The 24,253-nt window shown below is 42.3% G+C and overlaps 1 protein-coding gene across 8 annotated transcripts in view; it reads left to right on the forward strand.

The window, feature by feature from the left end:
* ZFAND6 (zinc finger AN1-type containing 6) overlaps nt 1-24,253 on the forward strand; it is a 55,309-nt gene that overhangs the window by 8,452 nt on the left and 22,604 nt on the right. Inside the window, exon 2 of one of the 8 annotated variants that reach the window (XM_073227073.1) lies at nt 16,201-16,344. The exons of 6 other annotated variants lie outside the window; for them this stretch is intronic. The gene's annotated coding sequence lies outside the window, so the exon portion shown is untranslated. Of the gene's footprint in view, nt 1-8,763; nt 8,866-16,200; nt 16,345-24,253 lie in introns of those variants that run through there. One more of the 8 variants, XM_017679015.3, reaches the window with a different exon arrangement.

A 24,253-nucleotide genomic window follows, 5' to 3' on the forward strand; every position in this document is an offset into this window, starting at 1 on the left:
CTGCATCTCATCCCATTGCTCTTGCATTTTTTTCTGCATCTCTGTCAGCATGTTCATGATTTTTATTTTGAATTCTTTTTCAGGAGGACTAGTTAGGTCTGTCTCCTTCTCAGGTGTTGTCTCTGTGATCTTTGTCTGCCTGTAGTTTTGCCTTTTCATGGTGATAGAGATAGTCTGCAGAGCTGGTACAAGTGACCGCTGGAAGAGCTTCCCTTCTTGTTGGTTTGTAGCCTTTTCCTGGGAGAATAGCGACCTCTAGTGGCTTGTGCTGGGCAGCTGTGCGCAGACAGGGCTTCTGCTTCCTGCCCATTTGCTTTGGGGTTTATCTCCACTGTTGCTGTGGGCTTGGCCTGGCTGGGGCTGTTCCTCCAAAATGGTGGAGCCCCGTTAGAGGGGGAGCAGCCAGGAGACTATTTATCTCCGTAAGGGGCCTCTGTGCTCCCTGCTGCCCAGGGGGTTAGAGTGCCCAGAGATCCCCAGATTCCCTGCTTCTGGTCTAAGTGACCTGTCCTGCCCCTTTAAGATTTCCAAAAAGCACTCTCCAAACCAAAACAACAACAGCAACAATGAGAGAGGGAACAGAAAGGAAAAAAAAAAGAAAAAACACGCGATTTTTTTTTTTTTTTCCTCAGGTGCCGGTCCCAGGCACCCGCGCACTGGTCCTGCTGCCCTGTCTCCCTAGCACCAGGGTCCCTGTCCTTTCAAGGCTTCCAAAAAGCACCCACCCACCGGTCCCGCAGGGAAGGAACGCTCAATATTCTTTGTCCTCAGGCACTGGTCCCACGCACCCGCTCACCAGTCCTGCCGCCCTGCCTCCCTAGCACCGGGGTCCCTGTCCCTTCAAGGCTTCCAAAAAGCACTTGGCAAAAAGAGAGAAAAAAAAGGGGAAAAATGCGCGATTTCTTCCGTCCTCAGGTGCTGGTCTCAGGCACCCACCCACCGGTCCCACAGGGAAAAATGCGGGATATTCTTTGTCCTCAGGTGCCGGTCCCAGGAACCCGCTCACCAGTCCCGCCGCCCTGCCTCCCTAGCACCGGGGTCCCTGTCCCTTTTAGGCTTCCAAAAAGCACTCGCAGAAAAGAGAAAAAAAAAAAGGGGAAAAACGCGCGATTTCCTCTGTCCTCAAGTGCCGGTCTCAGGCACCCGCCCACCGGTCCCGCAGGGAAAAACGGGGGATATTCTTTGTCCTCAGGCGCCGGTCCCAGCCACCCGCTCACCATTCCCGCCACCGTGCCTCCCTAGCACTGGGGTCCCCGTCCCTTCAAGGCTTCCAAAAAGCGCTCGCCATAAAGAGAAAAAAAAAAAGGGGAAAAACGCGCGACCTCCTCCGTCCTCAGGCACCGGTCTCAGGCACCCGCCCCCAGGTCTCGCAGGGAGAAACGCGGGATATTCTTTGTCCTCCGGCGCTGTTCCCAGGCACCTCCTCACCGGTCCCGCCACCCTGCCTCCCCAGCAACGGGGGCCCGTCCCTCTAAGGCTTCCAAAAAGCGCTCGCCAAAAAAAAAAACTGCTCCGGTTTCTCTCCACCCGCCGGGAGCCGGGGGGAGGGGCGCTCGGGTCCCGCCGGGCTGGGGCTTGTATCTTACCCCCTTCACAAGGCGCTGGGTTCTTGCAGGTGTGGATGTGGTCTGGATGTTGTCCTGTGTCCTGTGGTCTCTATTTTAGGAAGATTTTTCTTTGTTATATTTTCATAGCTCTATGTGTTTTTGGGAGGAGATTTCCACTGCTCTACTCACGCCGCCATCTTGGCTCCCGCCTCTCTCTCATGTTTTAATGGGAGATTTCATAGCTACAGTGATTGGTTCATAGTTGAACATTTGCATGAGGAAGCGAGATTCCTGTTCATCTGCATATAATGAATCTCTTCCTATGAAATCACACTGTAAGAAGTCTGGCACCATTTGCTATTTACTTTTTCAATGCAAAAGTAAATGTAGTAGAAAAAACACTTGATTTTATGTAAAATAAATCACTCCTTCTTTCCCCTCCTCCTTTGTGTACCTTCAGACTTGTCGTTGCTAAGTTTGTCCCTCCAGTTTTCAGACTGCAGTGAAGGGAGGTCCTTAGGAAGGCAGAGCCTTTAAGGAAAGGGATCGGGACCAGGGCATCGTTCTTGGAATTACACTGTGTATTTTGGAACATTTTTGGAGAAAGGTGTGTGGTGGGAGTTTATCAGGGTCAGTTAACCACACATCTAAGTACTTTTCACTACTTTAGCCTCAGATTTTGGAGTGCCGCCAGAGGTGTGCTTCTGGAGCTGTTGGTCGCGCTGACTGCAGTGCGGTGACTAATAGGGAACAACATTAATTCCCCGGAAATGCTGTGTGTGTACTGATAGTTTATGTATAGCCTTCAATAACCTGTTTTTATCTAAAGGCATGGGAGTAGAGATGGCTTGATTTTTTAAAATAGAATTTTATATATAACTTGCAGACAGATACCAGGATGCTTCTTTTGGTAGGGCTGTTTTTAAAAAAATGTCAGCTTTGTGTGTGTCTATAAGGGCAGTGGGTGGTGTTTTCAGACTCAGAAGGAATAGAAAGCTACTAAGAATGAATAACCATCGTTAACATTTTGGCAGGCACCCGCGGTCTTTCTGTCTCTGCATGCTCTTCATCTCCTGAGCAAAGTTGAATTCTAAACGGAAGCAGGCTGCCCTGCCCTTCCAAACCCAAATATGATTCGTTCGAACGACTCATCTAACTGGTCTCCTTGCTCCAGCTGTCGCTCTCCTGCAGTCTGCTCGCTGCTCCAGTGGAGAATCATTTAAATGTATAAGTTAGACGACCCGTTCCCAGGCCCAAAACCTTCCAGTGACCTCTCAGCACACCAAATATTCAAACTTACAGCTATGGTGCCTTTACCCTACGCCGGCAATGTCCAGTGGGAATGTAATGGGAGTCATGTACCAACTTAAAATTTTCTGATAGCCACATTTACCAAGGGAAAAACCCAGTTGAACTGTATTTTATCTTAAAAATCCTATCTTTCCAGCAAGGAGTCAGCGATAAGGAATTACTAACGGGATGTTTCCCATTCCTTCTTTCAGACAGCCTTCACAAATCTGAGGCGTATCTTCCATTTAGAGCGCATCTGGGCCATCCCTTGTTTCGGGTGCCCAGTATTACCTGTGACTTGCGGCTGCCTGGATGGTGGTGCTCTGGACCGTCTGGCCCTGCCAGCATCGTAGACGTGGCCCTGACCGTTCTCCCTCAGCTCATGCATCTTCAGTTGTTCTGGTCTTTTGGGGTTCTTGGTCACCCCCAGCTTCGAATTGTGCCTTCTGCCTGGATCAGTCGGCCCTGTTTCTGCTTGTCTGTCACCCCAGAGGTGCCTTTGCAGACCACCTTCCCTGCTGCCTCTCTTTGTAGAACCTGTCATCTGAAATGATTTATTTGGCTGTTGTCTGTATCCCCTGCTTGAATATAAACTATTTGAGGGCAGCCAAACTTACAGTTACCATTAGATCCTGACACATTACAAATACAGTTTTTAGAGGGTACAGACCATTTCAACTTAGGAAATTACTAAAATTTGACTAGTCAGCTGTTATGTGAGCTTGTGTTCCTTTATCCTTCACTGTGGTGGTGGGGTGAGGGTCATCTTAAGAACTCAGTCTGTGTTTCTCATTTCTTTAGGATTCAGTCTGACCTATAATTGCTGAATCAAAGCATGTGAACATTTTTTTTTGTCCTTTCAAAAATATTGACAAATCTTGTCTTAAAAGTTTGACCAAATTCATCAAGCTGTACACCAGGATTTGTGTGTTTTGTTCTGCGTACCTCCATTAAAAAAAGGTTTGACTGAAAGGATGAGAAAATACGTATTTCATCCGTACCTTTACCAACAGTGTTTTTTTTCTTCCCTTTTCATAAGATTTATTATATATTTTTTAGACTAATTAATAATGATGGGTATAGATGTGCGTGTTGGACATCTAGTGTTTCTTGCTTGTTTTGGGTGGTGTTACATTCGGGATGCCCTTTTAATTGTCTCATATACTTAGAATAGTGACCCTTGGCTATGTACTGCAAGTATTTTACCTGGTTCTTTGTTTGCCTTTTATTTGCTTACAGAAGTTTTTTTTTTTTTACTCACATAAGAGTTTTTTACCTTTCAAGAAATTTGGATTAATATTTTCTTTATGGCTTTACTTTACTTTCATATTTAATGGTTTCTCCTACCCAGGTAGCTGTTCTCTTCTAATTGTTTTATGATTCCATTTTTCACATCTATCTCTTTCTGTTCATCTTGGATTTTTTTTGACATAATATGTAAAGTGACATAACTCCCCTTATTTTTCCTTAATAGTTAATAGTTATTTCAGCTGCATTAAAAAAAAATCTCATTGCCTTGAAATATAAAGCTGCCTTTATCACATACTAAATACATGTATACTTGGTTCTTTTGGCTTCTCTTCAATACCAGTGCACATCATTGTAGTAACTAGGAGTAAAAATTTCATTTTGGTGTTGTAAGTTTCTCCCTCCCCCAGATTTTTGGTTATTTTGTTAGTCTTCCAGTTTTTCAGTTGATTTTTTTTTTTTTAGGATCTTCAGGTTTTTGGTTTTGAATTTTTTAATTAAAAAAAATACTATTATTTCTGCCCTTAATGTTTTATGTTGTATAATGAAAAAAGTTTGAATGCCACTGCATTTTTCTTTGAGAAGTTTTCATTCCATTCCTTAACTTTTACATATAAGGTGTTTGTCTTACACACAGGCACTCCCACCCCTGCAGCCGCAGTCTGCATTCTCTGCCCCATGCCAGCTGGACTTGGTACCGAGTGCTGAGGATGCAGCGGGTGAACAGTGCAGTCTTTGCCCTCATGGAGCTTATGGTCTGTTGGGAAAGCTAGGCCATTGCAGAGAATTTCCAGATTCTGACAAGTCTTAGAAGCAAAGAGAAACCATGTGCTGTTAGGGACTGGGAGGTGCTAATTGGATGTTTTCAGAAATGTCTCTCTGAAGTTATAACGTTTAAGCCCAGTGGTGGCACTGAGGTGGGTTTCCAGAGTTTATTTAGCTTCTCCAATCTGTCAGAACATTAAAAAAAAAAAAAAAAGGCTGAATTTCTTTAGTCAAACTTTGCCGTGCGAACACTTTCAAGCCCCTCCCCCATCTTCCAATTGGATTACTGCCCCAGTGCTTGTCTTTATTAGAAGATCTGAACTGTGATTCTGAATGTGAGGATCAAGAAAGCTGGGGGAAGTTTTCCAAGTGAAGGCAACTTGGCTTGATTTAGAATTTCACAGAAGCCTGGGGTGACTGGAGTTCACCGGGCAGAGTGGAACAGGCTTCTAGCAATTTACCTGGGAGACTTGGGTTCACAGGTGGGCTGTTTCTGCTTCTCCACCTTCCTGTCCTGTTCAGATTCTGTGATCTGAATCACTCTCCTACAGATAACTTGGGCTCTTCGGCCCGTTGGTACTTCCCTTCATATTTCTTCTGCATTCACTGTTTTCTCCCACTCAGGTCCTTTGCATAGCTGTCCCCTTTGGCTTAATTGTGCTCTCCTTGAACGATCCTTCCTGGACGCCGGCAGGAGAGGTCGAGTCCTTCCTGGCCTGTGTACTCTCTGCATATTGGACATTTCTTTTGTAAAGGTGTTTAACAACTGAAATTGATTAAATATGTGATTTGTTTTAGTGCCTATTTCTTCCTGTGGAGCTGTGCTTCCAACCTGGTAGGTACTGACCACTTGTGGCTGTTTCAGTTAATTAAAATTAAATGGTTAAAAATTCAGCCCTCAGTCTTACTAGTTACATTTAAGGTACTCAGTAGCCACATGTAGCTAGTGGGTGTTGTATTGGACAGCAGAGATAGTCTTTGCAATAATGGAAATTTATCTTAATTTATAAATAATCATGTGGCTAAAAGCCATGGTGTTCTAAGTTTAAATAACAATATCCGGCTGTTGAAATATAGCAGGTCTGAATCGAGATGTGCTTTAAGTAAGAAATATGAACATATTTTCTAGTACAAAAAAAAACCCAATCCAGTTTTTAAAATACTGATTAATTATTGAAGTAATGCTGTTTTATTTTTTGTGTCAAATAAAATGTATTATTAAGACCAATTTTAACTTTATTTTAATGTTTTAATATGGCTACTGGAAAACTGAAAACTGCATGTGGCTCCCATTATATTTCTTTTGGACGGCACTGGTGGGACTAGACCGTAAGTTTCTACAACGGTGGGAACAGTTCCATGATAACCCAGCATATAGCAGGTGTTCAAAGGTTTGATGAATGAATAGACTTTTCTGTTAACTTTGAATATTACTCTATGATCATGAGAGAATTTTACCTATTTAACTTTTGCTTCTCAGAATCGTTAGTTTTCTTTGTGACTATAATTCTTAAAAATTTTCTGTGACTATTGAGAAAAGAAGCTTTTGTTTTGATAGCTATATGAAAAATCAACCTTATTAAATAGTGTAGATCATTTGTCTTTTCATCTTTCTATCTTTTTTTCCTGGCATAAGCTGCTAGGAGAAAGGGGGCTGCCAGTCTGTTTCTTGTCATTTTTCTGTGTAGAGCATTTGACTTAGATGATCTATGGTATACTCTTTGGCACATGAAAATTCACTATTAAATCTTAATAGTTGAGGATTATGGATTATCTTTCCTTATCCTTTATTCTCAGTATTACGATCGCTGTTCCTTTTCAATTTATACGTATTGGTGACCTTGTTTAACCCTTGAGATTTAAAACAATTTACTGTCTTACAGAAAGATGTCTCTTAGTTTATGCTTTTTACCAGTTTATTGCTTACTGATTCTGTTTTGCTGAATGGGCCATTCCCACACCCACCCACCCTGGCCTCTTATTTGTGAGGTTTTTTTCCCCTAATGATTTAGAAGATGCATGTCAGGAATTGCAGACTCACATGCCTACCTCACTTTGTAGGCAGTGCCTGTTTGTCAGGGAAATATTAAAAGTGTTTTTTCTCCATTGCCTGGTGTTATTCAGACTTAATCCTTAGTGACCCATCATGTTCCGTGATGTCAATGTGGTCCCTTCATCTTTCACTGCATAAACTACCTATAGTGCTCGGGTAATGCGAGGATTGATTTCTATTGTAGGAGGAATGGTTTGAGCTAGTCTCAGTCCTTTAAAATTCTGTTTTTACCCTGTAAATACCAGGAGTTAGTACTAGTAGTCTAGGTACTGATTCTTTATATATAGGGTCTTTTTCATCAAAAGTGAAAATGAGACGAAGCTATTCAGTAGCTTGTTCTAAATTGTTTTCAGTTTATTGGTTTGGGAAAATCTCTGAGGTCCCCCAAAGAATACACAATACATCCTGTGAATACTTGATGTTCAGAAAGTGGGGTCCTCATGCGGTTCGGGGGCTTGGGCTGCTGCCCTTCTTGTTCCTAGGAAGCAGTTGTTTGTTATCAGATAATCTCCCTTGTGGTAATGCTTTCCTTTTATTTGTGTTTGCTGTCATTTTCTTCTGCTGGTTTGGAAGTGGAATAGAATACCCTTAATTTTAACCTGTAAGCCGCATGAATTTATCACCTTGCAGTTCTTTCAAGTAGGTCCTAGAGATCTTTGAACAATCTTGAACAGTGTAAGTCCATATCTGTCTTTTCTTTTGGATATAGATTGAGAATCATCCTAGAGTGATATTAGTGTGTGTAATATTTCTCTTTTATACAAATAATTAACTTTGGAGCAAAAAATTGATGTCATAACAAATGTTTATTTGGTTCCTACATTTGTCAGCTCATTGATGGCCCAAGCCACTAAAACAAGCAGTTCTAATGAAAATAAACATACAGTAAAGTACCGCAAACTTAGTAATATATAAAGTGACACATCCTTCTGCTTAAAAGTCAGCGTGCCTTTATGGAATCTCTGGTAGAAATAGCACTTAAGTAACTTAGTAGTTTAGGGGTGTTCTCACTTCAGCTGCACTCTGAGGTGCCCATGCCTTCTTAAAGTAATACTCGAGGGTTCAAAATAGTGTCTACCCTTCTAAAAAAAAAAAAAATTAAGCCACCCTAAACTTTATACCTGAGCAGGTCGTTGGAACAAGCTGCCTCGTCCTTTTATAGATAACGGTTTGAAATGGATAAACATTAACCTTGGCAAAAACACATCAGGCCCGTAGCTGTGATAACATAGAAAGAACAGTTCTGCCACACTTTTTTCTTCAACATGGCGCTGAACATGTTAACTGTGTTCTTGTACTGAGAACATAAGTACTGTGAATTTGACAGCTAGCCTAGAAATGAACCTTCTGCATCAAGTGTCTGTATTTTCACTTAGGTTATGTCTTCAAGTCTTAGAGAAAATATTTTATTCCTCTTAGAAAATTATTGCCCTGGGTTTTCTGTTGGCATTTTTTAATTTTCAAACAAAATGTGAGTGAACTCTTCTTAAAAAGGAATTTGTCTTTATGAAGATTAACTTCACCTTCCTGGCTTTTAAAAATATAAAATGTTTTAGGTTGTATTAGCATTGTATTTTAAACAGCTCGTCACCGAACTGCAAATTAAATCTGTGAAATTTTATTGCTGTCCCTTAGTTAATTTTTTACCTGGACAAAAGAGTAAGCAAAGAACACTTGATGGGAAACTGAAACATTACCTACTGTTCCTTTAAGAAACCAGCTTATCCAGGAGGTTTTAGTGTGTTTAACCTAACCTGCTAGCAAGGAAAAGTTCTTTAAAATAATGGATATTAGCTGTGTCCAATCACAGGGGTCAGTTCCACCAACAGGGAGGAGATCTCCCTCCTTGGCCACTAGGATTGGGGAGGCGGGGCCTGGCGTTCAGGTTCGGTTGCTGTGGAGTGCAGCTTCAGTGAAGTTCATCTGAGGGGAAGCACACAGAAAATTGGGGAGGTTTTGTTGGTAGGCTTTTTGTTCTAATCTTGTAATGATCCTTTACTTTGCGCTTTGGCTCCTTTATGCTTCTGTGGTGCCAGCTTTTGTCATTGTTGCTATTTTCTGATGCAAACTGAACATTAAAATTAAGCAGGGAAGCAGAACAAAAGGGCTGTTTGAACAGGAAATAGGTGTTCAGAGAATCAAACTTGACTTTATTTTATCGTTATTTTCAGTTCAGAATTTGAGTGTCATTTAAAAATGTTTGGATCAAAATCGTCTCCAATAACAGGCTTTTCTCTTGGATTGGATATTTGAGCAGTCATTTGTCAGTTTCTATAAATGATTTCTTGAGGAGGTCTGTTTGATCTCTCATTTTCTTTAAACTTAAGATGTTACTAAGTTGCTGACAGGTAAATGTGGTAGGCTTAAATTTGTTCTTTTTAAGGAATTGAAATGCCAGCTGTTTAATTTTCTTTTTTACCCCCAGTCCACCTGCCTTTTTTTTGACTTCAGTATTTTTTAAATTTAGCAGTATGCTGACATTTTAATATGCTCATAATTTTAGCTTTGTTTTTGAAAAGGTCATTGATTCATCTTATGTAGAACAAGGTAAAACTGCTTTCTCCTTTATTCAAATTTCAATTCATTCAAAGGTGGAAATAAGTCATTAACACCCTTTTGACACAGGAAATGAATGGGTTTATACTAAAATGCTGTAAGTAGGCACCCAAACTTTTTATTTAAAAAAGCATCTGAAAGCTGTTGACATTTCTCTTACGAAATAATTTGTTTCAGAACCCGAAGTTTTCTTCAGACACTGTTTTCTTTACTGTGGCTCCTTGATCTCCTAGATATTAAAGTGTAAAAGTTCATTTGAGTAATCAGCCCAAATGCCTGCTGAGCATTTCAGCCGGCCTCCTTGTTTTTTGCTGTGCTGCTTCCGATTGGGCAAAGGCTTTTAAATTCATGCCTTTCTGCTGTAGTGCTTAAACCAAGGACAGCCACCCGTGTGTCCACAGGATCATTTTCTTGTCTTGTTTACCTCACATATTTTTGCTTTTTCCTGTAATTGTAAATACGTACTGTTTCATTTTTTTTCATTGAACTGTATCATCTATTGTTAATAATTATTTTAAATTTAAATTACTGCGTCATTCTCTTAGCTTGGTGGGACCTTAATTTACCTAGTCTTTTGCCTGTTTTACATTTAGTTATAATTTTAAACCATTTTATATGGTATTATGACGAACAGACTTGTATATGTAAGTTTAAAAATATTTACCTTCTTTTAAGATTTACCTCTTGTGGAAAAATCCCCTGGAATTGGCTTAGCTTGATAAAGGATATGAACACTCCAGTGGCCCAGTTGTTTTTCAAAAAGGTTTTACTGATTTATGTTGCCTCCAGCAGGATGTACTTCAAAATTTCTGTGATGGGCAGCCAGCCCCTTAAATGTTCTAACCGTGCCTCTGCAGCGCTCTGACATGGTGATTAGTTTTTGCCTAAACTAATAGCCTATTTTAAATTCCCTTTTCCAAGATGTGCGTGGGTCTGGACCCTTTTTCTGGACATCAGTACCAGCGGAAGGGAACGGGGGAAGTTCCTGCCTAGTGCAGGCAGCCCTGCCTTTGCGGGCGTCTCGCCACCGCGGTCAGGCTCGGGGCTGAGACTCGCGTTGGCTTTGTTCCGGCCGGCTTTCCTCGGCATGTGCTTCTGGTAAACACATGCCAGAAGAAATATTTTCTTCCAGGAAAATACATCAGGAACAGTTTTAGAGAGGGGCCTGAGGTCGTGCCAGTTAACATTCCCAGTCTGTGAACAGAGACTGAACTTTGTCACTATATGTGTACTTCTGATTTTTTTCATCAATTTAGACAGAATTACTGTGTGCAAGTCTAGGTTTTATAGTAGATCAGCACCCTTCCAGTATTTCTCAGGTTCTCAGTTAAAGTGAAGAACTGACTGTGTGCACACCGTGGCACCAGGCCCAGGCGGTCTGTCTGTCTGCGTGAGAGCATTCTTGTCGGGCAGTGACTGCTGACTGTGCGCTCTGACAGCTGGTCTGCTGAATGGCACAAGTTCTAACCGTTCAGGTTATGAACTTGTTAGTGATGTTCCAGGATAAACTTTAGAAGTGTTTCAAAGCAGAATTCAAGACAATTAAATATACCAATTAATTTATAAATGGAAGGCGGTGATAGGCTATGGGTTAAGCTCTGATGCACTGATGCATGTATAACTGGATTAGTCTAGCTCATTTTGCAATTTAAATAATTTAACTTATTTCTGTAAGTTTTTATTTAAGTTTCTTGATAGCATAGTATTTAACTTTCAGAGCTTATTGTTGCTCATTGTATTTCAGGAGGATTTTTTTAAATGTCTTTGTCATGACTGAAGAGTGATTTTTCTAGACACTTTGCTTTTCTTAACATTTAGAATAGAGAAAAACTTAGAACTCAATCACTTGTTATTAGTGAAATAATTTTTATGAAATGTTTTCTGTGTATGCATTTAAATTTAATAGATGTATTAGAATTTATAGATAAATACTTGGTGAATAGAACAGTTGTTGCATTTCACTTGGATATTTAAATTTGTGTTGGTGCCTAAACCTTTGTGGCATGGGTGGTTCCTTTGTTCTGAATTTGAGGTGTATTTGATTTTCTTCTTAACACATTAATATTACTGCTTTGTTGTTGTATGGAGATGAAGATAATTGTAAATGCAACAATTTAGTGAAAGGCATTTCAAGTTGGCTGGAGATTACATTTTAATGGATGCCCAAGGTAAAACATTACCTATCCTATTAGTACTAACTTTGAGAAATGATAATCTTTACTTCTCTGCTGTATCTCTGCTAGATGTCTGGTTGACAGAATTGGGGAGATTCTGTTTAGTACATTGGTTTCACGTGGGGGCTGGTTTTCTAGAGGGGGAGGAGAATTAAATGACCTAATAGGAAGCAAGATAAGAATAGTGATAGCTCTGTTTTATGATGTAGTGAGGATATTAAATGTGTTCAAAGTCTGTTGTCCCCATGCAAGGGGATGCAGTGATTTTTTTCTTAAAAGCAGTAAGTTGGTAAAATTTGAAAGAACCTACGGTGGCTTAGTATCCGGTAAGGTCTCTGTTCTCTGTCAGGGGGCTTCACAGTTTTGCTGTGTTTTTCATACATGCCTTCTTAATAAAAGTAGGTAGTGTTTTAGGAGGTAATTTTTTCCTTGATAATTTAGGAGGTGCTTATTTATTAACTAATGTATCTATGAACCTGTAACCAGTTGGATGGAGTGATTTTCTGTGTTTGGATGTCATTAGGAAAGATGAAACATTTTTGTGGTTGGTAATGTTTTAGTAGGAGGGAGCACATTCCTCTAACCCTTTATACCTGTTATTTTCTTTCCACCATGACAATCCTGGATACTTCCTCCCCCACCGGTGCTCATGCATTTCTTAGCAAAATTTAGCACTGCTGACTATTCCTTTCTTTCTTGAAACTCTCCCAGTGTTTAATGACACTGCCTGGGCTTATGCCTCTTGGTGATCTCTGTCCTTTGCAAATGTTTCCCTCGACAACCATTAAGTAAGTATTGGAACTGTGCTGATGTGAAATGAGTGACCTTAGCACTTCTGGCTCTGTCCCTCTTGGGTGACCTGTAAGTCCTGTGACTTGAGTTGACATCCTGCACACAAATGTTTCCACATCTGTGTCTTAAGTCCAGATTTTTTGGTTGCACCTGACATCCATATTCATCCAGCTCACAAGTGTTTCAGTTCCTATATTAAACTCAGTTGTATTTTTTGTCCTCCCGACATTATTTCTCAAACCTTTTACCCCTCCTGTCTCAGTAACCATCCAAGCCCAAACACGGATGCCCTTCTGACTCTTGACTCTTCACCCACAGTTAACCAAGACTTCCCATCAAATTTAAACCCACAGAATCTCTTGGATTCATCTACTTTTTTTGTTCACCATGGTAGCACCGGGCACACCATGGTTTCTCATTTAGATTCCTAAAACCCAGCCTCCCGGTTTTGGCTCTGTCAAGTACGTCCTGCACGAGGCAGTCATGTTTGTCTTCCTCTGCTTAAGAAGTCTTTAGGGATTCCTTGTTGCCCTTTGAACTTTCTTAACTACCTACGGGGAATAACACAGTACCCCTGGCTAATTCTGTGCCAAACCTTCTCTGAGGTAGTTCCCAAACAACCTGAAGAGGTAAGTATTGTTATTATCTCATTTAACAACAGACAGTTTAGAAAAGTTAACTCCTTTGTCCAAGGTCGCTGTAGCTGGTTAAGCCCACTTCGAGCCTAAGTTTGCCAGACCAAAGTCTTTTCTCTCAACCCTTGAGCCGTGGGCCTGCCAGGCTGTCCCCTGCTTGCTTCTCTGACCATTTTCTCTGTCCTGTAAGCAGCTGTTGGCAATTCCACCTCTTACAGCATATTCCGAACTTAGCTACCTAAGTCTAAAAGTGCTTTAAAAAAAATAAACATTTTCCAAAAAGCATTTCAGGCAGTTTTGGGTAACACTCCGGAAAAGATACAAATAATTATAAATGATTGCCATAGAAGGTCAGCCAGGAGATAGATCAGAGTGAGCTGGGACACTTGGGAAATTAGGAAAAGTGAAATATGCGACATGCCTTGAAAGTTAAGTATTTTTGAAGCTGCCTAGGTGAAAGAGCTGCACCTAAGTGTAGAGCAAAACTTTTGGGTGTAGAGCAAAAGCTTCATTCTGTTCTCCTGAAGGGGAAAGAGCAGTAAAGAGAAAAAGGTGGCATCCAGATGCCCCCCCCAAGGCCTTTCTGGGCTGGCACAGGCCGCAGGCTCTTCCACCCACCCAGGAAGCACCAACTTCCTGGGGGTCCTGAGGCCGGACCAGGCTTGGAGGAGAGAAATGGGGGGTGTGGGAGTGGTGTGACAGGCAGCACTGGGAGCTGCTGAAGGCTTTGCTGCAGAGAAGTAGTGACAGCAGTGTTAGGAGCGTTAATGTAATAGTTGCAGCTCGTATGGCATATCAGACACATTAACTTGCTTATAAAGCTTAATTTTTTTAGAGCAGTTTTAGGTTCACAGAAAAATTAAGAAGGTACAGAGCCTGTGTGTCCCCACACATGCAGAGTCTGCCCCATTATCAAGATCCCCTGCACAGGGGGCATTTGTTACAATTGGTGAACCTATCCTGACACATCATAATCACTCAAAGTCCCTAACTTACATTACGGTCACTCTTGGTGACCTGTAGGTTTGGGCACAGGTATGAGACGGATCCATCATTATAGTATCAGACAGTATTTTCACTGCCCTGTTTCTCCTCCCTGACCCCTCAGCTCCTATCCTCGGCTCTGACGACCTTTACTGTCCCCCCAGTGACTGTAGAATGTCACGTAGTTGGTGTCCACGTGCAGCATTTTCAGAGTGGCTTCTCCATTTAATGACACGCACTGGAGGTCCCTCCAGTGTGACGGCTCCTTTGTGCTGAACGGACAGCCCATTGTGTGGCTGCACAACACGCTATTGATCCACGTTCACCTCCCAAAGACGTCTCAGTTGCTCAGCGTTTTTTGGCTGGAATGAAGCTGCTGTGAACACCCATGTGCAGATGCCTCTGGGTGAATCCCGAGGGCCCCGACCACTGGATTGCACAGTAGGAGCGTCGGGTGGTGTGAGAGCCCACCGGCTGTCCTCCACAGCGGCTGGCCCACTTTCCGCCCCCACCAGCAGTGAGGGGGTCCGTGCTGCCCCACAGCCTTGTCAGCATCTCATGCTCACCAGCTGCCCCCGTTCTCACGGTGTGTAGTGACGCCCCGTTGTTTAGTTTGCATTCCCTCGAGACCCACGAGTGGGACTTTTTGTATGCTTATTCGCCATCTAGAGTCTTATTTGGTGAGGCATCTGCTAAGGGGAGGTGAGGTGGCCCATTTTTTAATCAGACTGTTTCCTTTTTTTTGAGTTTTAAGAGTTCTTCGTATAATTTGGATAGTCTTTTCCAGATGTCTTTTTTAAATGTTTTCTTACAGTCTTGCCTTGTTCTCCCAACATGGCCTTTCACAGAGCAGTTCTTAATTTTAATGAAGTCCAGCTTACCAGAGCTTTCCGTGGATCACGCCTGGGGGCGTTTGAAGAAGTCACTGCCGTACCCACGGGCATCTAGGTCTTTGCTCTCGTTAGCCTCCAGGAGTTTTACAGTTTCGTCTTTATTTAGATCTGTGGTCCACTTTGTGAAGTGTGTACGGTCTGTCTTATTCTGCATGTGGATGTCTGGCTGTTCTTCGCTATCTGGTGAAAAGACCGTCCTCTCCGTGGCACCTCCTTTGCCCTTCTGCCAGGCTGGCTGACCATACTTACGGGGGGACTGTTCCTGGGCCCTGTTCTGTCCCGTTGATCTGTCGGTGCTTTTCACCAATATTTTGATGACTGTAATTCTGTACTAAATCTTGAAGTCGAGTGGTGTCGATTTTCCAGCCGTGTTCTTCTCTTTCAATATTGAGTTGGCTGTTCTGAGCCTTTTTGCTCCCATGTAAAGGTAGAATCAGATTGTCAGTATCCAAAAAATAACTTGCTGGGATTCTTACTGGGATCGCATCAGTTTTGGAAGAACTGGCACCTTGACAGAATGGAGTCTTCCTATCCATCAATACAGATGATAACTCTATTTATTTAGTTCTTTGATTTTGTTCATCAAAGTTTTGTACTTTTCTTCATACAGATTGTAGGTGTGTTTGGTTAGATTTATACCTAGGTATTGCATTTTTTTGGGTACTAGTGTAAATGGTATTGTGTTTTTAATCTCAAAGCCCATTTGTTCATTGCTAGTGTGTAAGAAAGCAATTTTGTGTATTAACCTTGTACCTGCAATTTTGCTGTATTCACTTACTTGTTCCTGGAGTGATTTGGGGTGTTTTTTTTTTTTTCAAGATTTTCTGCACAATCATGTTATCTGTAAGCAGAGACGATTTTATTTCCTCCTTTTGTAGCGGGCTGTTTCCTTTTCGTGTCTTACTGCATCAGCTGGTACGTGTAGTACAGTGCTGAAAAGGAGTAGTGAGCGAAGACATCCTTCCCTGGTTTCTTATCTTTGTGGGAGAGGCTTCGAGTTTCTCACTATTAAGTATGGTGTTTGCTGCAGGATTTTTGTAGATTTCTTTTAACAACTTCAGGAAGTTCCCCTCTGTCCCACATGACCATTCAGTGTTCTTGCAGCAGTACTGCTAGATGGGTGTTAATTGTCGTCCCTGTTCCACAGGTGAGGATACTGAGGAATAGAGTTTAGATCTTGACAAAAGTCAAATTGTGGGGTAAGTGGCAAAGCCTTTATTAAAAGTAGGAAGTCTGACACCAGAACCTGATCTTGCCATTCAGATTTGCTGGAGAACGGGAGAAGTTCAAGGCAGGGAGACAGCCAGGGTTTTTTGAAGCTCCTTGGTAACCTGAGAAATACTACTGGTATTCCTGAACCCTGGGTTTGTGATCTCAAGGTGACTCTGAAGTGACTTCCTGAGTAAGGTAAGAAAGATTGACAGAGAAATGCAGCCCAATCGATCACTCATCCTATTTCGGTGAGTGTCGTAGAAGCTGGCCTAGTCCCAGCTCTGGGGGGCCTCTGTGAGGACCGGGCCAGGCTTCCCCCAGACTCTTCTGCCAAGTCTTCACTTTCACTTCTTTGACTTCCTATGAACTCAAAATCAGAATTTTTTTCTAGAAATTTATTGATTAGTTGATCTGTTTTTACCTCAGCGTTCTCTTATAAAAACTCTTGAAGTAGATATGGTATACATAAAAATAGTGATGGGCTGAACAGCTACTAAAGTACATGCTTTTTTCATTATATGTGTTATTTTTAACCTTTAACATTATATGTGTTAATGGTTATTTTTAACCATGTAGGTCTTGACAGTTTTATAGCATTCTGCTTCCCTTTAAGCCCAGATCATATGAAGAGACCTCCAGTGTTCAGGCCCATTGGTCAGGAACGTAGGCAGGGGAAGGCAGCTTAGTACACACATCGTTTCTGGAAGTCAGTTCAGGAGACAAAGATTGAGACTTATCATGCAATACATCTAATGATTGAAGGATAACTGGCCGAGAAGTTGGGAGAGATGAGGGCTTAAACCAGGTATAATGGCTTGAAATTGTGGCATATGAAATACTAAGGACCTAATGACCGACTTGAATTTGGAGAGGTCAGAAATGACTAAGGTGTTAAGCCAGGTTGGCAGGGATAATGATAGTTCCCTTGAAAGAAACCACCCTAAGTTACTGAGTTATGTTTAGGATTTTCTCTTCCAGTTAAGGGCTTTTGCTTGAATTAGCCTGCAGATGTTGCTCTCTATTAGACTGGGGATACAGAGATAGACGGACATGTTCTCCTAACACCTGAGGATCATGTCAGTGTCATTTCATCACCGAGCCTCAAAATACCTCCAAGCTGCAGCCTGAACTTTGTTAAGAATTTTGAGGTCCGATTAATTTCCTGCCGTGCCCCCTCGGGTCCCATCCCAAATTCAGTGACCCCTCCTCTCCCTTAGTGGACTCAATACTTGACTGTGCACACAATCACTGTGTCGCCTGGCCTAACTGAAGCTTTGCTCTCCCCAAAGGTGGCCACTTCCCTGTAGTCCTCTCAAGCAGTGCCTGCTGGCTCTTTGTACACAGCAGAGGCTAAGAGCGGGGGAGGCCTGTGCTTCCCACCTCCCTCCGTTGTTTACAGACTGTTACTCTCAGACAGAAGCCCCGTGATGGCGCTGTCCTGGCTGCTGCTGCCCATTCCCCTGCCCACACACCCTCACGTTGGTTCAGGATCGTGGCCCCTGGTTTACCTTCTCTGGCCCTTCAGGAGGTTTCCACTTCTGTGAATGCAGGTTTTGGTTTGTTTTGTTTTTTCTTGTGTCCTCAGATCCTGAAACAGCCACTGGCACAAAGGAAGTACTTAATATTTACTAAATAAATAAGTTAATTTTTAAAAACTCCCTTGACTCTGTCTCCACAGAATTTTACCATTCCACTCCAGAGACTAACCCTTTGCTCTTACTATGCTCAAAACAATACTACCTCAGAAATTTTTTCCTGATAATAGAATTATAATACACAATTATTAAAAAATACAGCAAATGGATAGGCAAAAAAACACTCATAATCTAATTACCTAGAAATGAAAATTGATATTCAGTGTATATACCTTTCTAGCTTTTTTCCCCTGTGAATGTGCATATATATTTTTAATTTTTTGAATAAGGAGTCAACGTACATACTGTTTTAAAAATCCAGGTGGAGTGTGTGTTTAACTCTAGGGTGTATTGTGAAATCTCCCCATGTAATTGTTCTTTATTAACCCAAAACCTACTAATGCTTGCTCTGTGCAAGGTGTGTAGCCAGCTGCTATAACATTCAGGGAAGCGGCCCCTGTGTTACAGATGCTCAGGTGGTCTAGTGGTGACGGCATCGTTGTAATGGCTCCAGAGTGTTCTGTTGTATGGAATGGCATAGTGTGTTTAGCCAGCCCCCTACTCATTTTACTTTGGGACTAATTTTTTGATTAGAAACAGTGCTATCATGATTATATCCTTAGGAAAATTCATAGAATTGAGATTGTGGGTACAAAAGTATATGCATTTTTAACTTGTTCTACTGAGAAGTTGCCCTACTGTATATTCTCACTAGGAAAGTATATAAAAGCTGGTTTATATGTACCCACACTAGTTAGGGGTGTTAATTTTTTTAGTGATTGCCAGTTTGGTAGGTAAAATTCACCCCCTTAATAAGTGTTCAATTATTTTTAATAAATTTACAGAATTGTGTAATTACTACCACACTCTAGTTGTAGAGCATTTCCATCACCCATAAAGAGCCCTTGAGTCCATTTGTAAACAGGTCAGTCCCATTCCCATCCCCAGTCCTGGGTAACTAATAATCTGTTCTCTGTCTCTGTAGATCTGCCCTTTCTCAACATTTCATACACATGGAATCATAAGATATGTGGTCTTTTGAGTTCAGTTCACCAGCATGTTTTTTGAGGTATATCCACATTCAACACCTTTCATTAGCTTGGACCTTTTTCTCTCTTATAAAATCTTTTTTTTTTTTTTACGATTTAAGCCATTTTTAAGTTTATCGTTCAGTGGTATTAAGTATATCCACATTGTGCAACCATCACTGCCTGTCCATCCCTAGAGCGTTTTCTGTCATCCCGAACTGAACCTGTGCCCATTCAGCCATAACTCCCCATTCCCTCTTCCTGCCTCTCATCCCCACCCCCTGTAACTTGTCTTCTACTTGGTGTCTCTCTGATTTGACTATTATTAAGTTATTTATATAAGTGGAATCATACAGTATTTGTTCTTTTATGTCTGGCTTCACATAGCATGATGGCCTCAAGGTTCATGTTAAAGCATGTAGAAAATTTTTACTCCTTTTAAGGGCTAAATAATACTCTATTGTATGTATATATGTCACATTTTGTTTATCTAGTCACCTGTCCACAGACATTAGGGTTGTTTCTATGTTTTGGCTGTTGTGAATACTGCTGCTGTAAATACTGGTGTACAAATACCTATTCAGTCTTGCTTGCACATCTTTGGATGTATACCCCAGAAGTGGAATTGCTCCTGTCTGACCTGTTAAAGAACTTCCAAAATGTTTTCCATAAAGGCTACACCATTTTACATTCCCACTACCAATGCAGAAGGTGGTGGAACCTCCATATCCCCACCAAAACTTTAATCTGTTTTTGAAAATAACTGTCCTAATGATATGAAGTAGTAACTCATTGCGGCTTCGATTTGCATTTCCCGATGGTTAGTGATGCTGAGCATCTTTTCATGTGCTTGGTGGCCGTACATTGGTGTGTATTCTTTGGGCACATGTCTGTTCAAGTCGTCTGCCCATTTCTGGATTGGGTTGTGTGGTTTTTTTGTGAAGTTGTAGGAGTTCTTTATATATTCTGGGTAATAACCCCATATCAGATGTATTATTTGCAGATATATTCTCCCATTCTGCGGGGTTTTTTTTTTTTTACTGTGTTGAGAGTGTTCGTTGATGGACAAAGATTTTGATTCTGATAATGTCCAAATTTTCTGGTCTTTCTTCTGTCGCCTTTGCTCTTGGCATCACATCCAGGAAACCATCTCCAAATCCATGCCAAATCTTTTGTCCTGTGTTTTCTTCTAGGAGCTACATAGTTTTAGCTCTTACATTTAGGTCTCTGATCCATTTCCAGTTAATTTTTGTAATGGTGTCAGGTAGGGGTCCAACTTCATTCTTTTGCATGTGGGCATCCATTTTTCCGGGCAACATTTGTTGGAGAGACTGTCCTTTCCACCACTGAATGGTCTTGGTTTGGTCCTTCTGCACTGCTGGGTGGTGGCCATCATGTGGATGATAAATGCCGCATCTTACCCGTTACCAGGTGTGGACATTTGGGTGGTTTCTGGGCTTTGGCTAGTCTGACTATTCCTACTGTGAACATTTATACGAAAGTTTTTGTGTGGCGTGCGTTTTTGTTTCTCTTGGGTAGAAATCAAGAAATGGCATTTCAGGGTCATGTGGTGACTGCATGGTTAAGGGAAGCCAAACGGTCTCCCTAGATTGCCGCAGCCTTCGCATCGCAGCCAGTAATGCAGGAGAGTTTCTTTTTGCTTCTCTGCGTCTCCGGCACTTGGTGTGGTCGGTCTTTCTGAATTTGACCATTTTACCCATTCTAGTAGGTGTGGAATGGTATCTCATGGGGCTAATGTGCATTTCTTAAATGACTAATAACTCTCATTTTGAATGCTAATACCCTGCTTTATGGCTCCAGCCTCCTGGTATTCTGATTCTCACTCTCCTATTCCTGCCACTCCTAAACTTTTGCCAAGACCTCCAGTCCCACAGCCTCCTTGTCCCCCCTCCCTCTTCTGTCTCCAGTCACTTGTCTTCCCAGTATTCTTCTAATCTTGGACCAGTTCTGCCATTTATATACTCTGCTTCTAAAAGTAAGTTGCTGAGTGCTACCAAGAAAGTCACATAATTTTATGTTTTGATACCACTGAATTTTTCTGTAACTTTTAATTTTAATTTCAAACTTATATTGAAGTTTCCTGAATAGTGATGGAGCTCCCATCCCGTTTTCCTTGATTCTCAAATGTTTATGCTTTGTTTCATTTGCTTTATCATATTCTCTTTTTCTGTGTCTGTTACATTTGTGTGTGTGGGTACAAATACATGGGCATTTTTTATGAATCATTTGGGAATGAGCTGGAACCGTACTCGGTTACATGGCTGTTAAGTGATAAAGCAGGCATTTGAACCCAAGTCATTTTTACTTTAAGTTTTTTGTGTCCGCAGTATCCGGCACATACTTGGTTTCCAGGTATTACCTCTTGAGTTGACCAGTGACCACGGCTCACCTGTCAATCTACATCTTATCTCTGCGTTTTAGCCCGTTTTGTCCCTGTTACACCTGCGGGTTCGCGCTGGTGCGGTCGTCACAGAGAGGATTTCCAGAGGCCCCCTGCAGGCAGCCTGCCCCGCTGGGTGGCTCCTGGCTTCAGACTGGCTGCAGTCCCAGTGAGTGTTGTGCTGTTGGGCACTCACACCCGGTGGAGGTGGTACAGCTCGGGACGCCAAAACCCGTCCCTTCTTCCCAGGCCGGCTCTGGCCAGGCCCAGCTTCAATTTTGCTGCGTTCTTACCTGCCTTTTTCTCTGTTAGACTGTGAGGTAAGTGACTTTCTATCATTCTGCCCCTTTGCGGCTGACTTGCTCCTGAGATTTTCCTCCTAGACTGCAGTTCTGGGCCTCTTGGTGAGTAAGAAATGGAGTTTGGGTATAAATGCAAATAGTGTGGCTACAGGTGTGCTGTTACACAAAAGACTGACTCTGCTGGTGGGTGAGGTAGAAGGCAGTGGAAGATGAGCAGAGGTCAAGTTGTGGAGGAAAAATGTTAAACCATTGGAGGAGGAGGACTTGAAATCAGCACAGGGATGGTTGGCCGCCAGGATTTTCTCTTCCATACTTTCTTTCATTCAATCTCCCTCTCTGCTTTTCTTTTCTCCCTCTCTTTAATTCGTTGTAGGGTTTCACGCCACTGAGATCTTGTGTATTAAGCCTCCCAGATGAACATTCTGCGTCCTGACTTCTCCAGGTGCTCTGCAGTGCATGTGTTCTGTCCGCTTTCATCAGTGTGACAGTTCTGTCTAAAGTGGGGTGTCCTAGTATCTTCCCTGCGTTACTGGCCGCTCGTTATCTCTTGCTTTGCTTCTGCCTTGCTGCCTGGCATAGCCAGGAAGTCACGTGACCTGGGGTGTTCAGCAAGGAGACCCACCTGCTGGCACGCTTCCAGGGGGAGGGCAGCAGCGCCCCTGCCCACAGTGTGCCGGGAGCAGGTCTCAGGAGGGCAGCCAGGCTGGGAGGGGGCAGACTCTGCTCCACTCGGATCCACTGAGTCACAGCTTGGTGCGTGTTATTTTAACACTCAGTATTCGATTTTTTAAACGAGCACTATTTCTTATAATTCATTGAATAGATAATCACAGATCAGACTGCTGTTGGATTTGAGTTCGAGCGTATGGAGATAAGAGGAAATATGGTTCACTATTAGGTATTCATAGTCCTTAGGACATCAGGTTCGAATATTTATTTTTCTCCAGTTTTATTTTGAAATAATTTCATATGTAGAAGGTTGCATTAATAATACATAATCCCCCACACCCCTTGGCAGGATTCGCTGATCCCAGTCATTTTGCCACATTTGCTCCAGTATTCTGCTTTTTCCTGAACTGTTTGATGTTAAGTCATGTGTGTCACATCTCTTTACTAAGTAATACTTAGGTACCTTTTCTATCAGGGGCAGTCTTGTATTTTCAAAGACATTGCCATTGTCAAATTAAGGAAATTTAACACTGATATAATACAATTCTCTAATGTATAGTCCACGTTCACATCTTGTGAGTTTTCCCAGTAATGTTCTTCTAATAATTTTTCTCCCAGTCCAGGATCCAAGCCAGAATTCACTGTGTCGGTGTCATGTCTCCTTATACCCCTATAAGCAGGGACATTTCTTTATCCTTGGTCTTGTATGACACTGGCATTTTTGAAGAGTGGCAGGCCATTTATTTACAGACGCCCCCTCGATCTGGGTTTGTCCCAGGTGTCCCTGTAATCCGGGAGGCAGCGTGGTTTGGGCAGGAACACTGCATCTGGCGGGTGCTCCCCTCCCTGGGCGCCAGCGCCGGAGGCACACGCCATCTCTTTTTGGTTGATGTGGTTCCTACCAGGTTCTTCCTTTTACAAGTTATTCTTCCCTTTGTAATAGGTAATTTGTGCGGAGATGCCTTGAGAGACTCCATGTACACTGTTCCTCATTGGTCCCACCCATAAAGAATCGTAACATGCCTGCTGGCGGTGCCTGAGTCTGGTGCTGTGGCAGGTGAGGGTCAGATATGCAGTCCCGTGAACTCAGTGGCGCAGGAGCGAGGCCACCCTTGCCCGACTCCTCACCATCGGGCAGTGTCGGTGATGAAACGGTTTGTCTTGTGAGCCTCCCGCACGTTGTTTCCAGCTCTGCCGTCTTGTGCCTCATGAGATGACCCTGCTCTTTCTAACAGCCCTTCAAAGAGCATGTCTGTCCTTTTTCTAGGTCACTCACTCTCATTTCCAGCAGTTCATTGTAAGAGGTGGCTCCCTCAGTTTGTACCATCCTGCTGGTTTCCTGACAGTCCGCCTCCATCAGTACTGTGCTTAACCTAGGGCACCAGATCCAGGTGTTCGATCAATACAGTGGATCGCTGTGGCACGTGATCCATCTAGCTATATGCTTAGGAGCACCAGGTCTTGGAGACAAATCTGGATTCAGGATCACACTTGCTAGCTGTGTGATCTTTAAACAAATTTCTGATATCTCCAAACTTCAGTTCCATGATCTATAAAGAGTTGCTGATAATCGCACCAACTCCCTTCTAGGGTCGAATAAGTGTGCGGGTAAAATTGTCAGGATGGTGCCTATTGCACCATAATCACTCATTAAATGTTAATTATTACACAGAAAGTATGCTTTTGTTTTACAGCCTGAGGTTGATACAGTTTATTTTTTAGCTCGTGTGTTGTACTGTAGGCTCATTGAAACCTTCGGTGAAAATCGGAGTCTTGATGAGTTCTGCTGAAGCACAGTTAGACTCTTAGACAAATATTCCAACTTGTGTGAAAGTTACTCTGTCAAATTACAACTTTTATGAGCTTTTGAATTATGTCTTAAATCATTTACGTGTACAGTGTAAGTTTATAAAGAAACATCTGGGTTATTCTCAGTGAGCCCCAAGACCATTAGTTGTCTTCTGTAGCATAGCCAATGTGTGTTAAATATTTTAGCATTAATGATACTTTAAAAAGTAGACTGAAATTTGAGTGTTTGGGTGCTGTTTCCCAAGTTGTTTTTAAGCCAGG

Source organism: Manis javanica, chromosome 18 (assembly GCF_040802235.1).
Source record: "Manis javanica isolate MJ-LG chromosome 18, MJ_LKY, whole genome shotgun sequence".
In the NCBI taxonomy this organism is placed as follows: domain Eukaryota; kingdom Metazoa; phylum Chordata; class Mammalia; order Pholidota; family Manidae; genus Manis; species Manis javanica.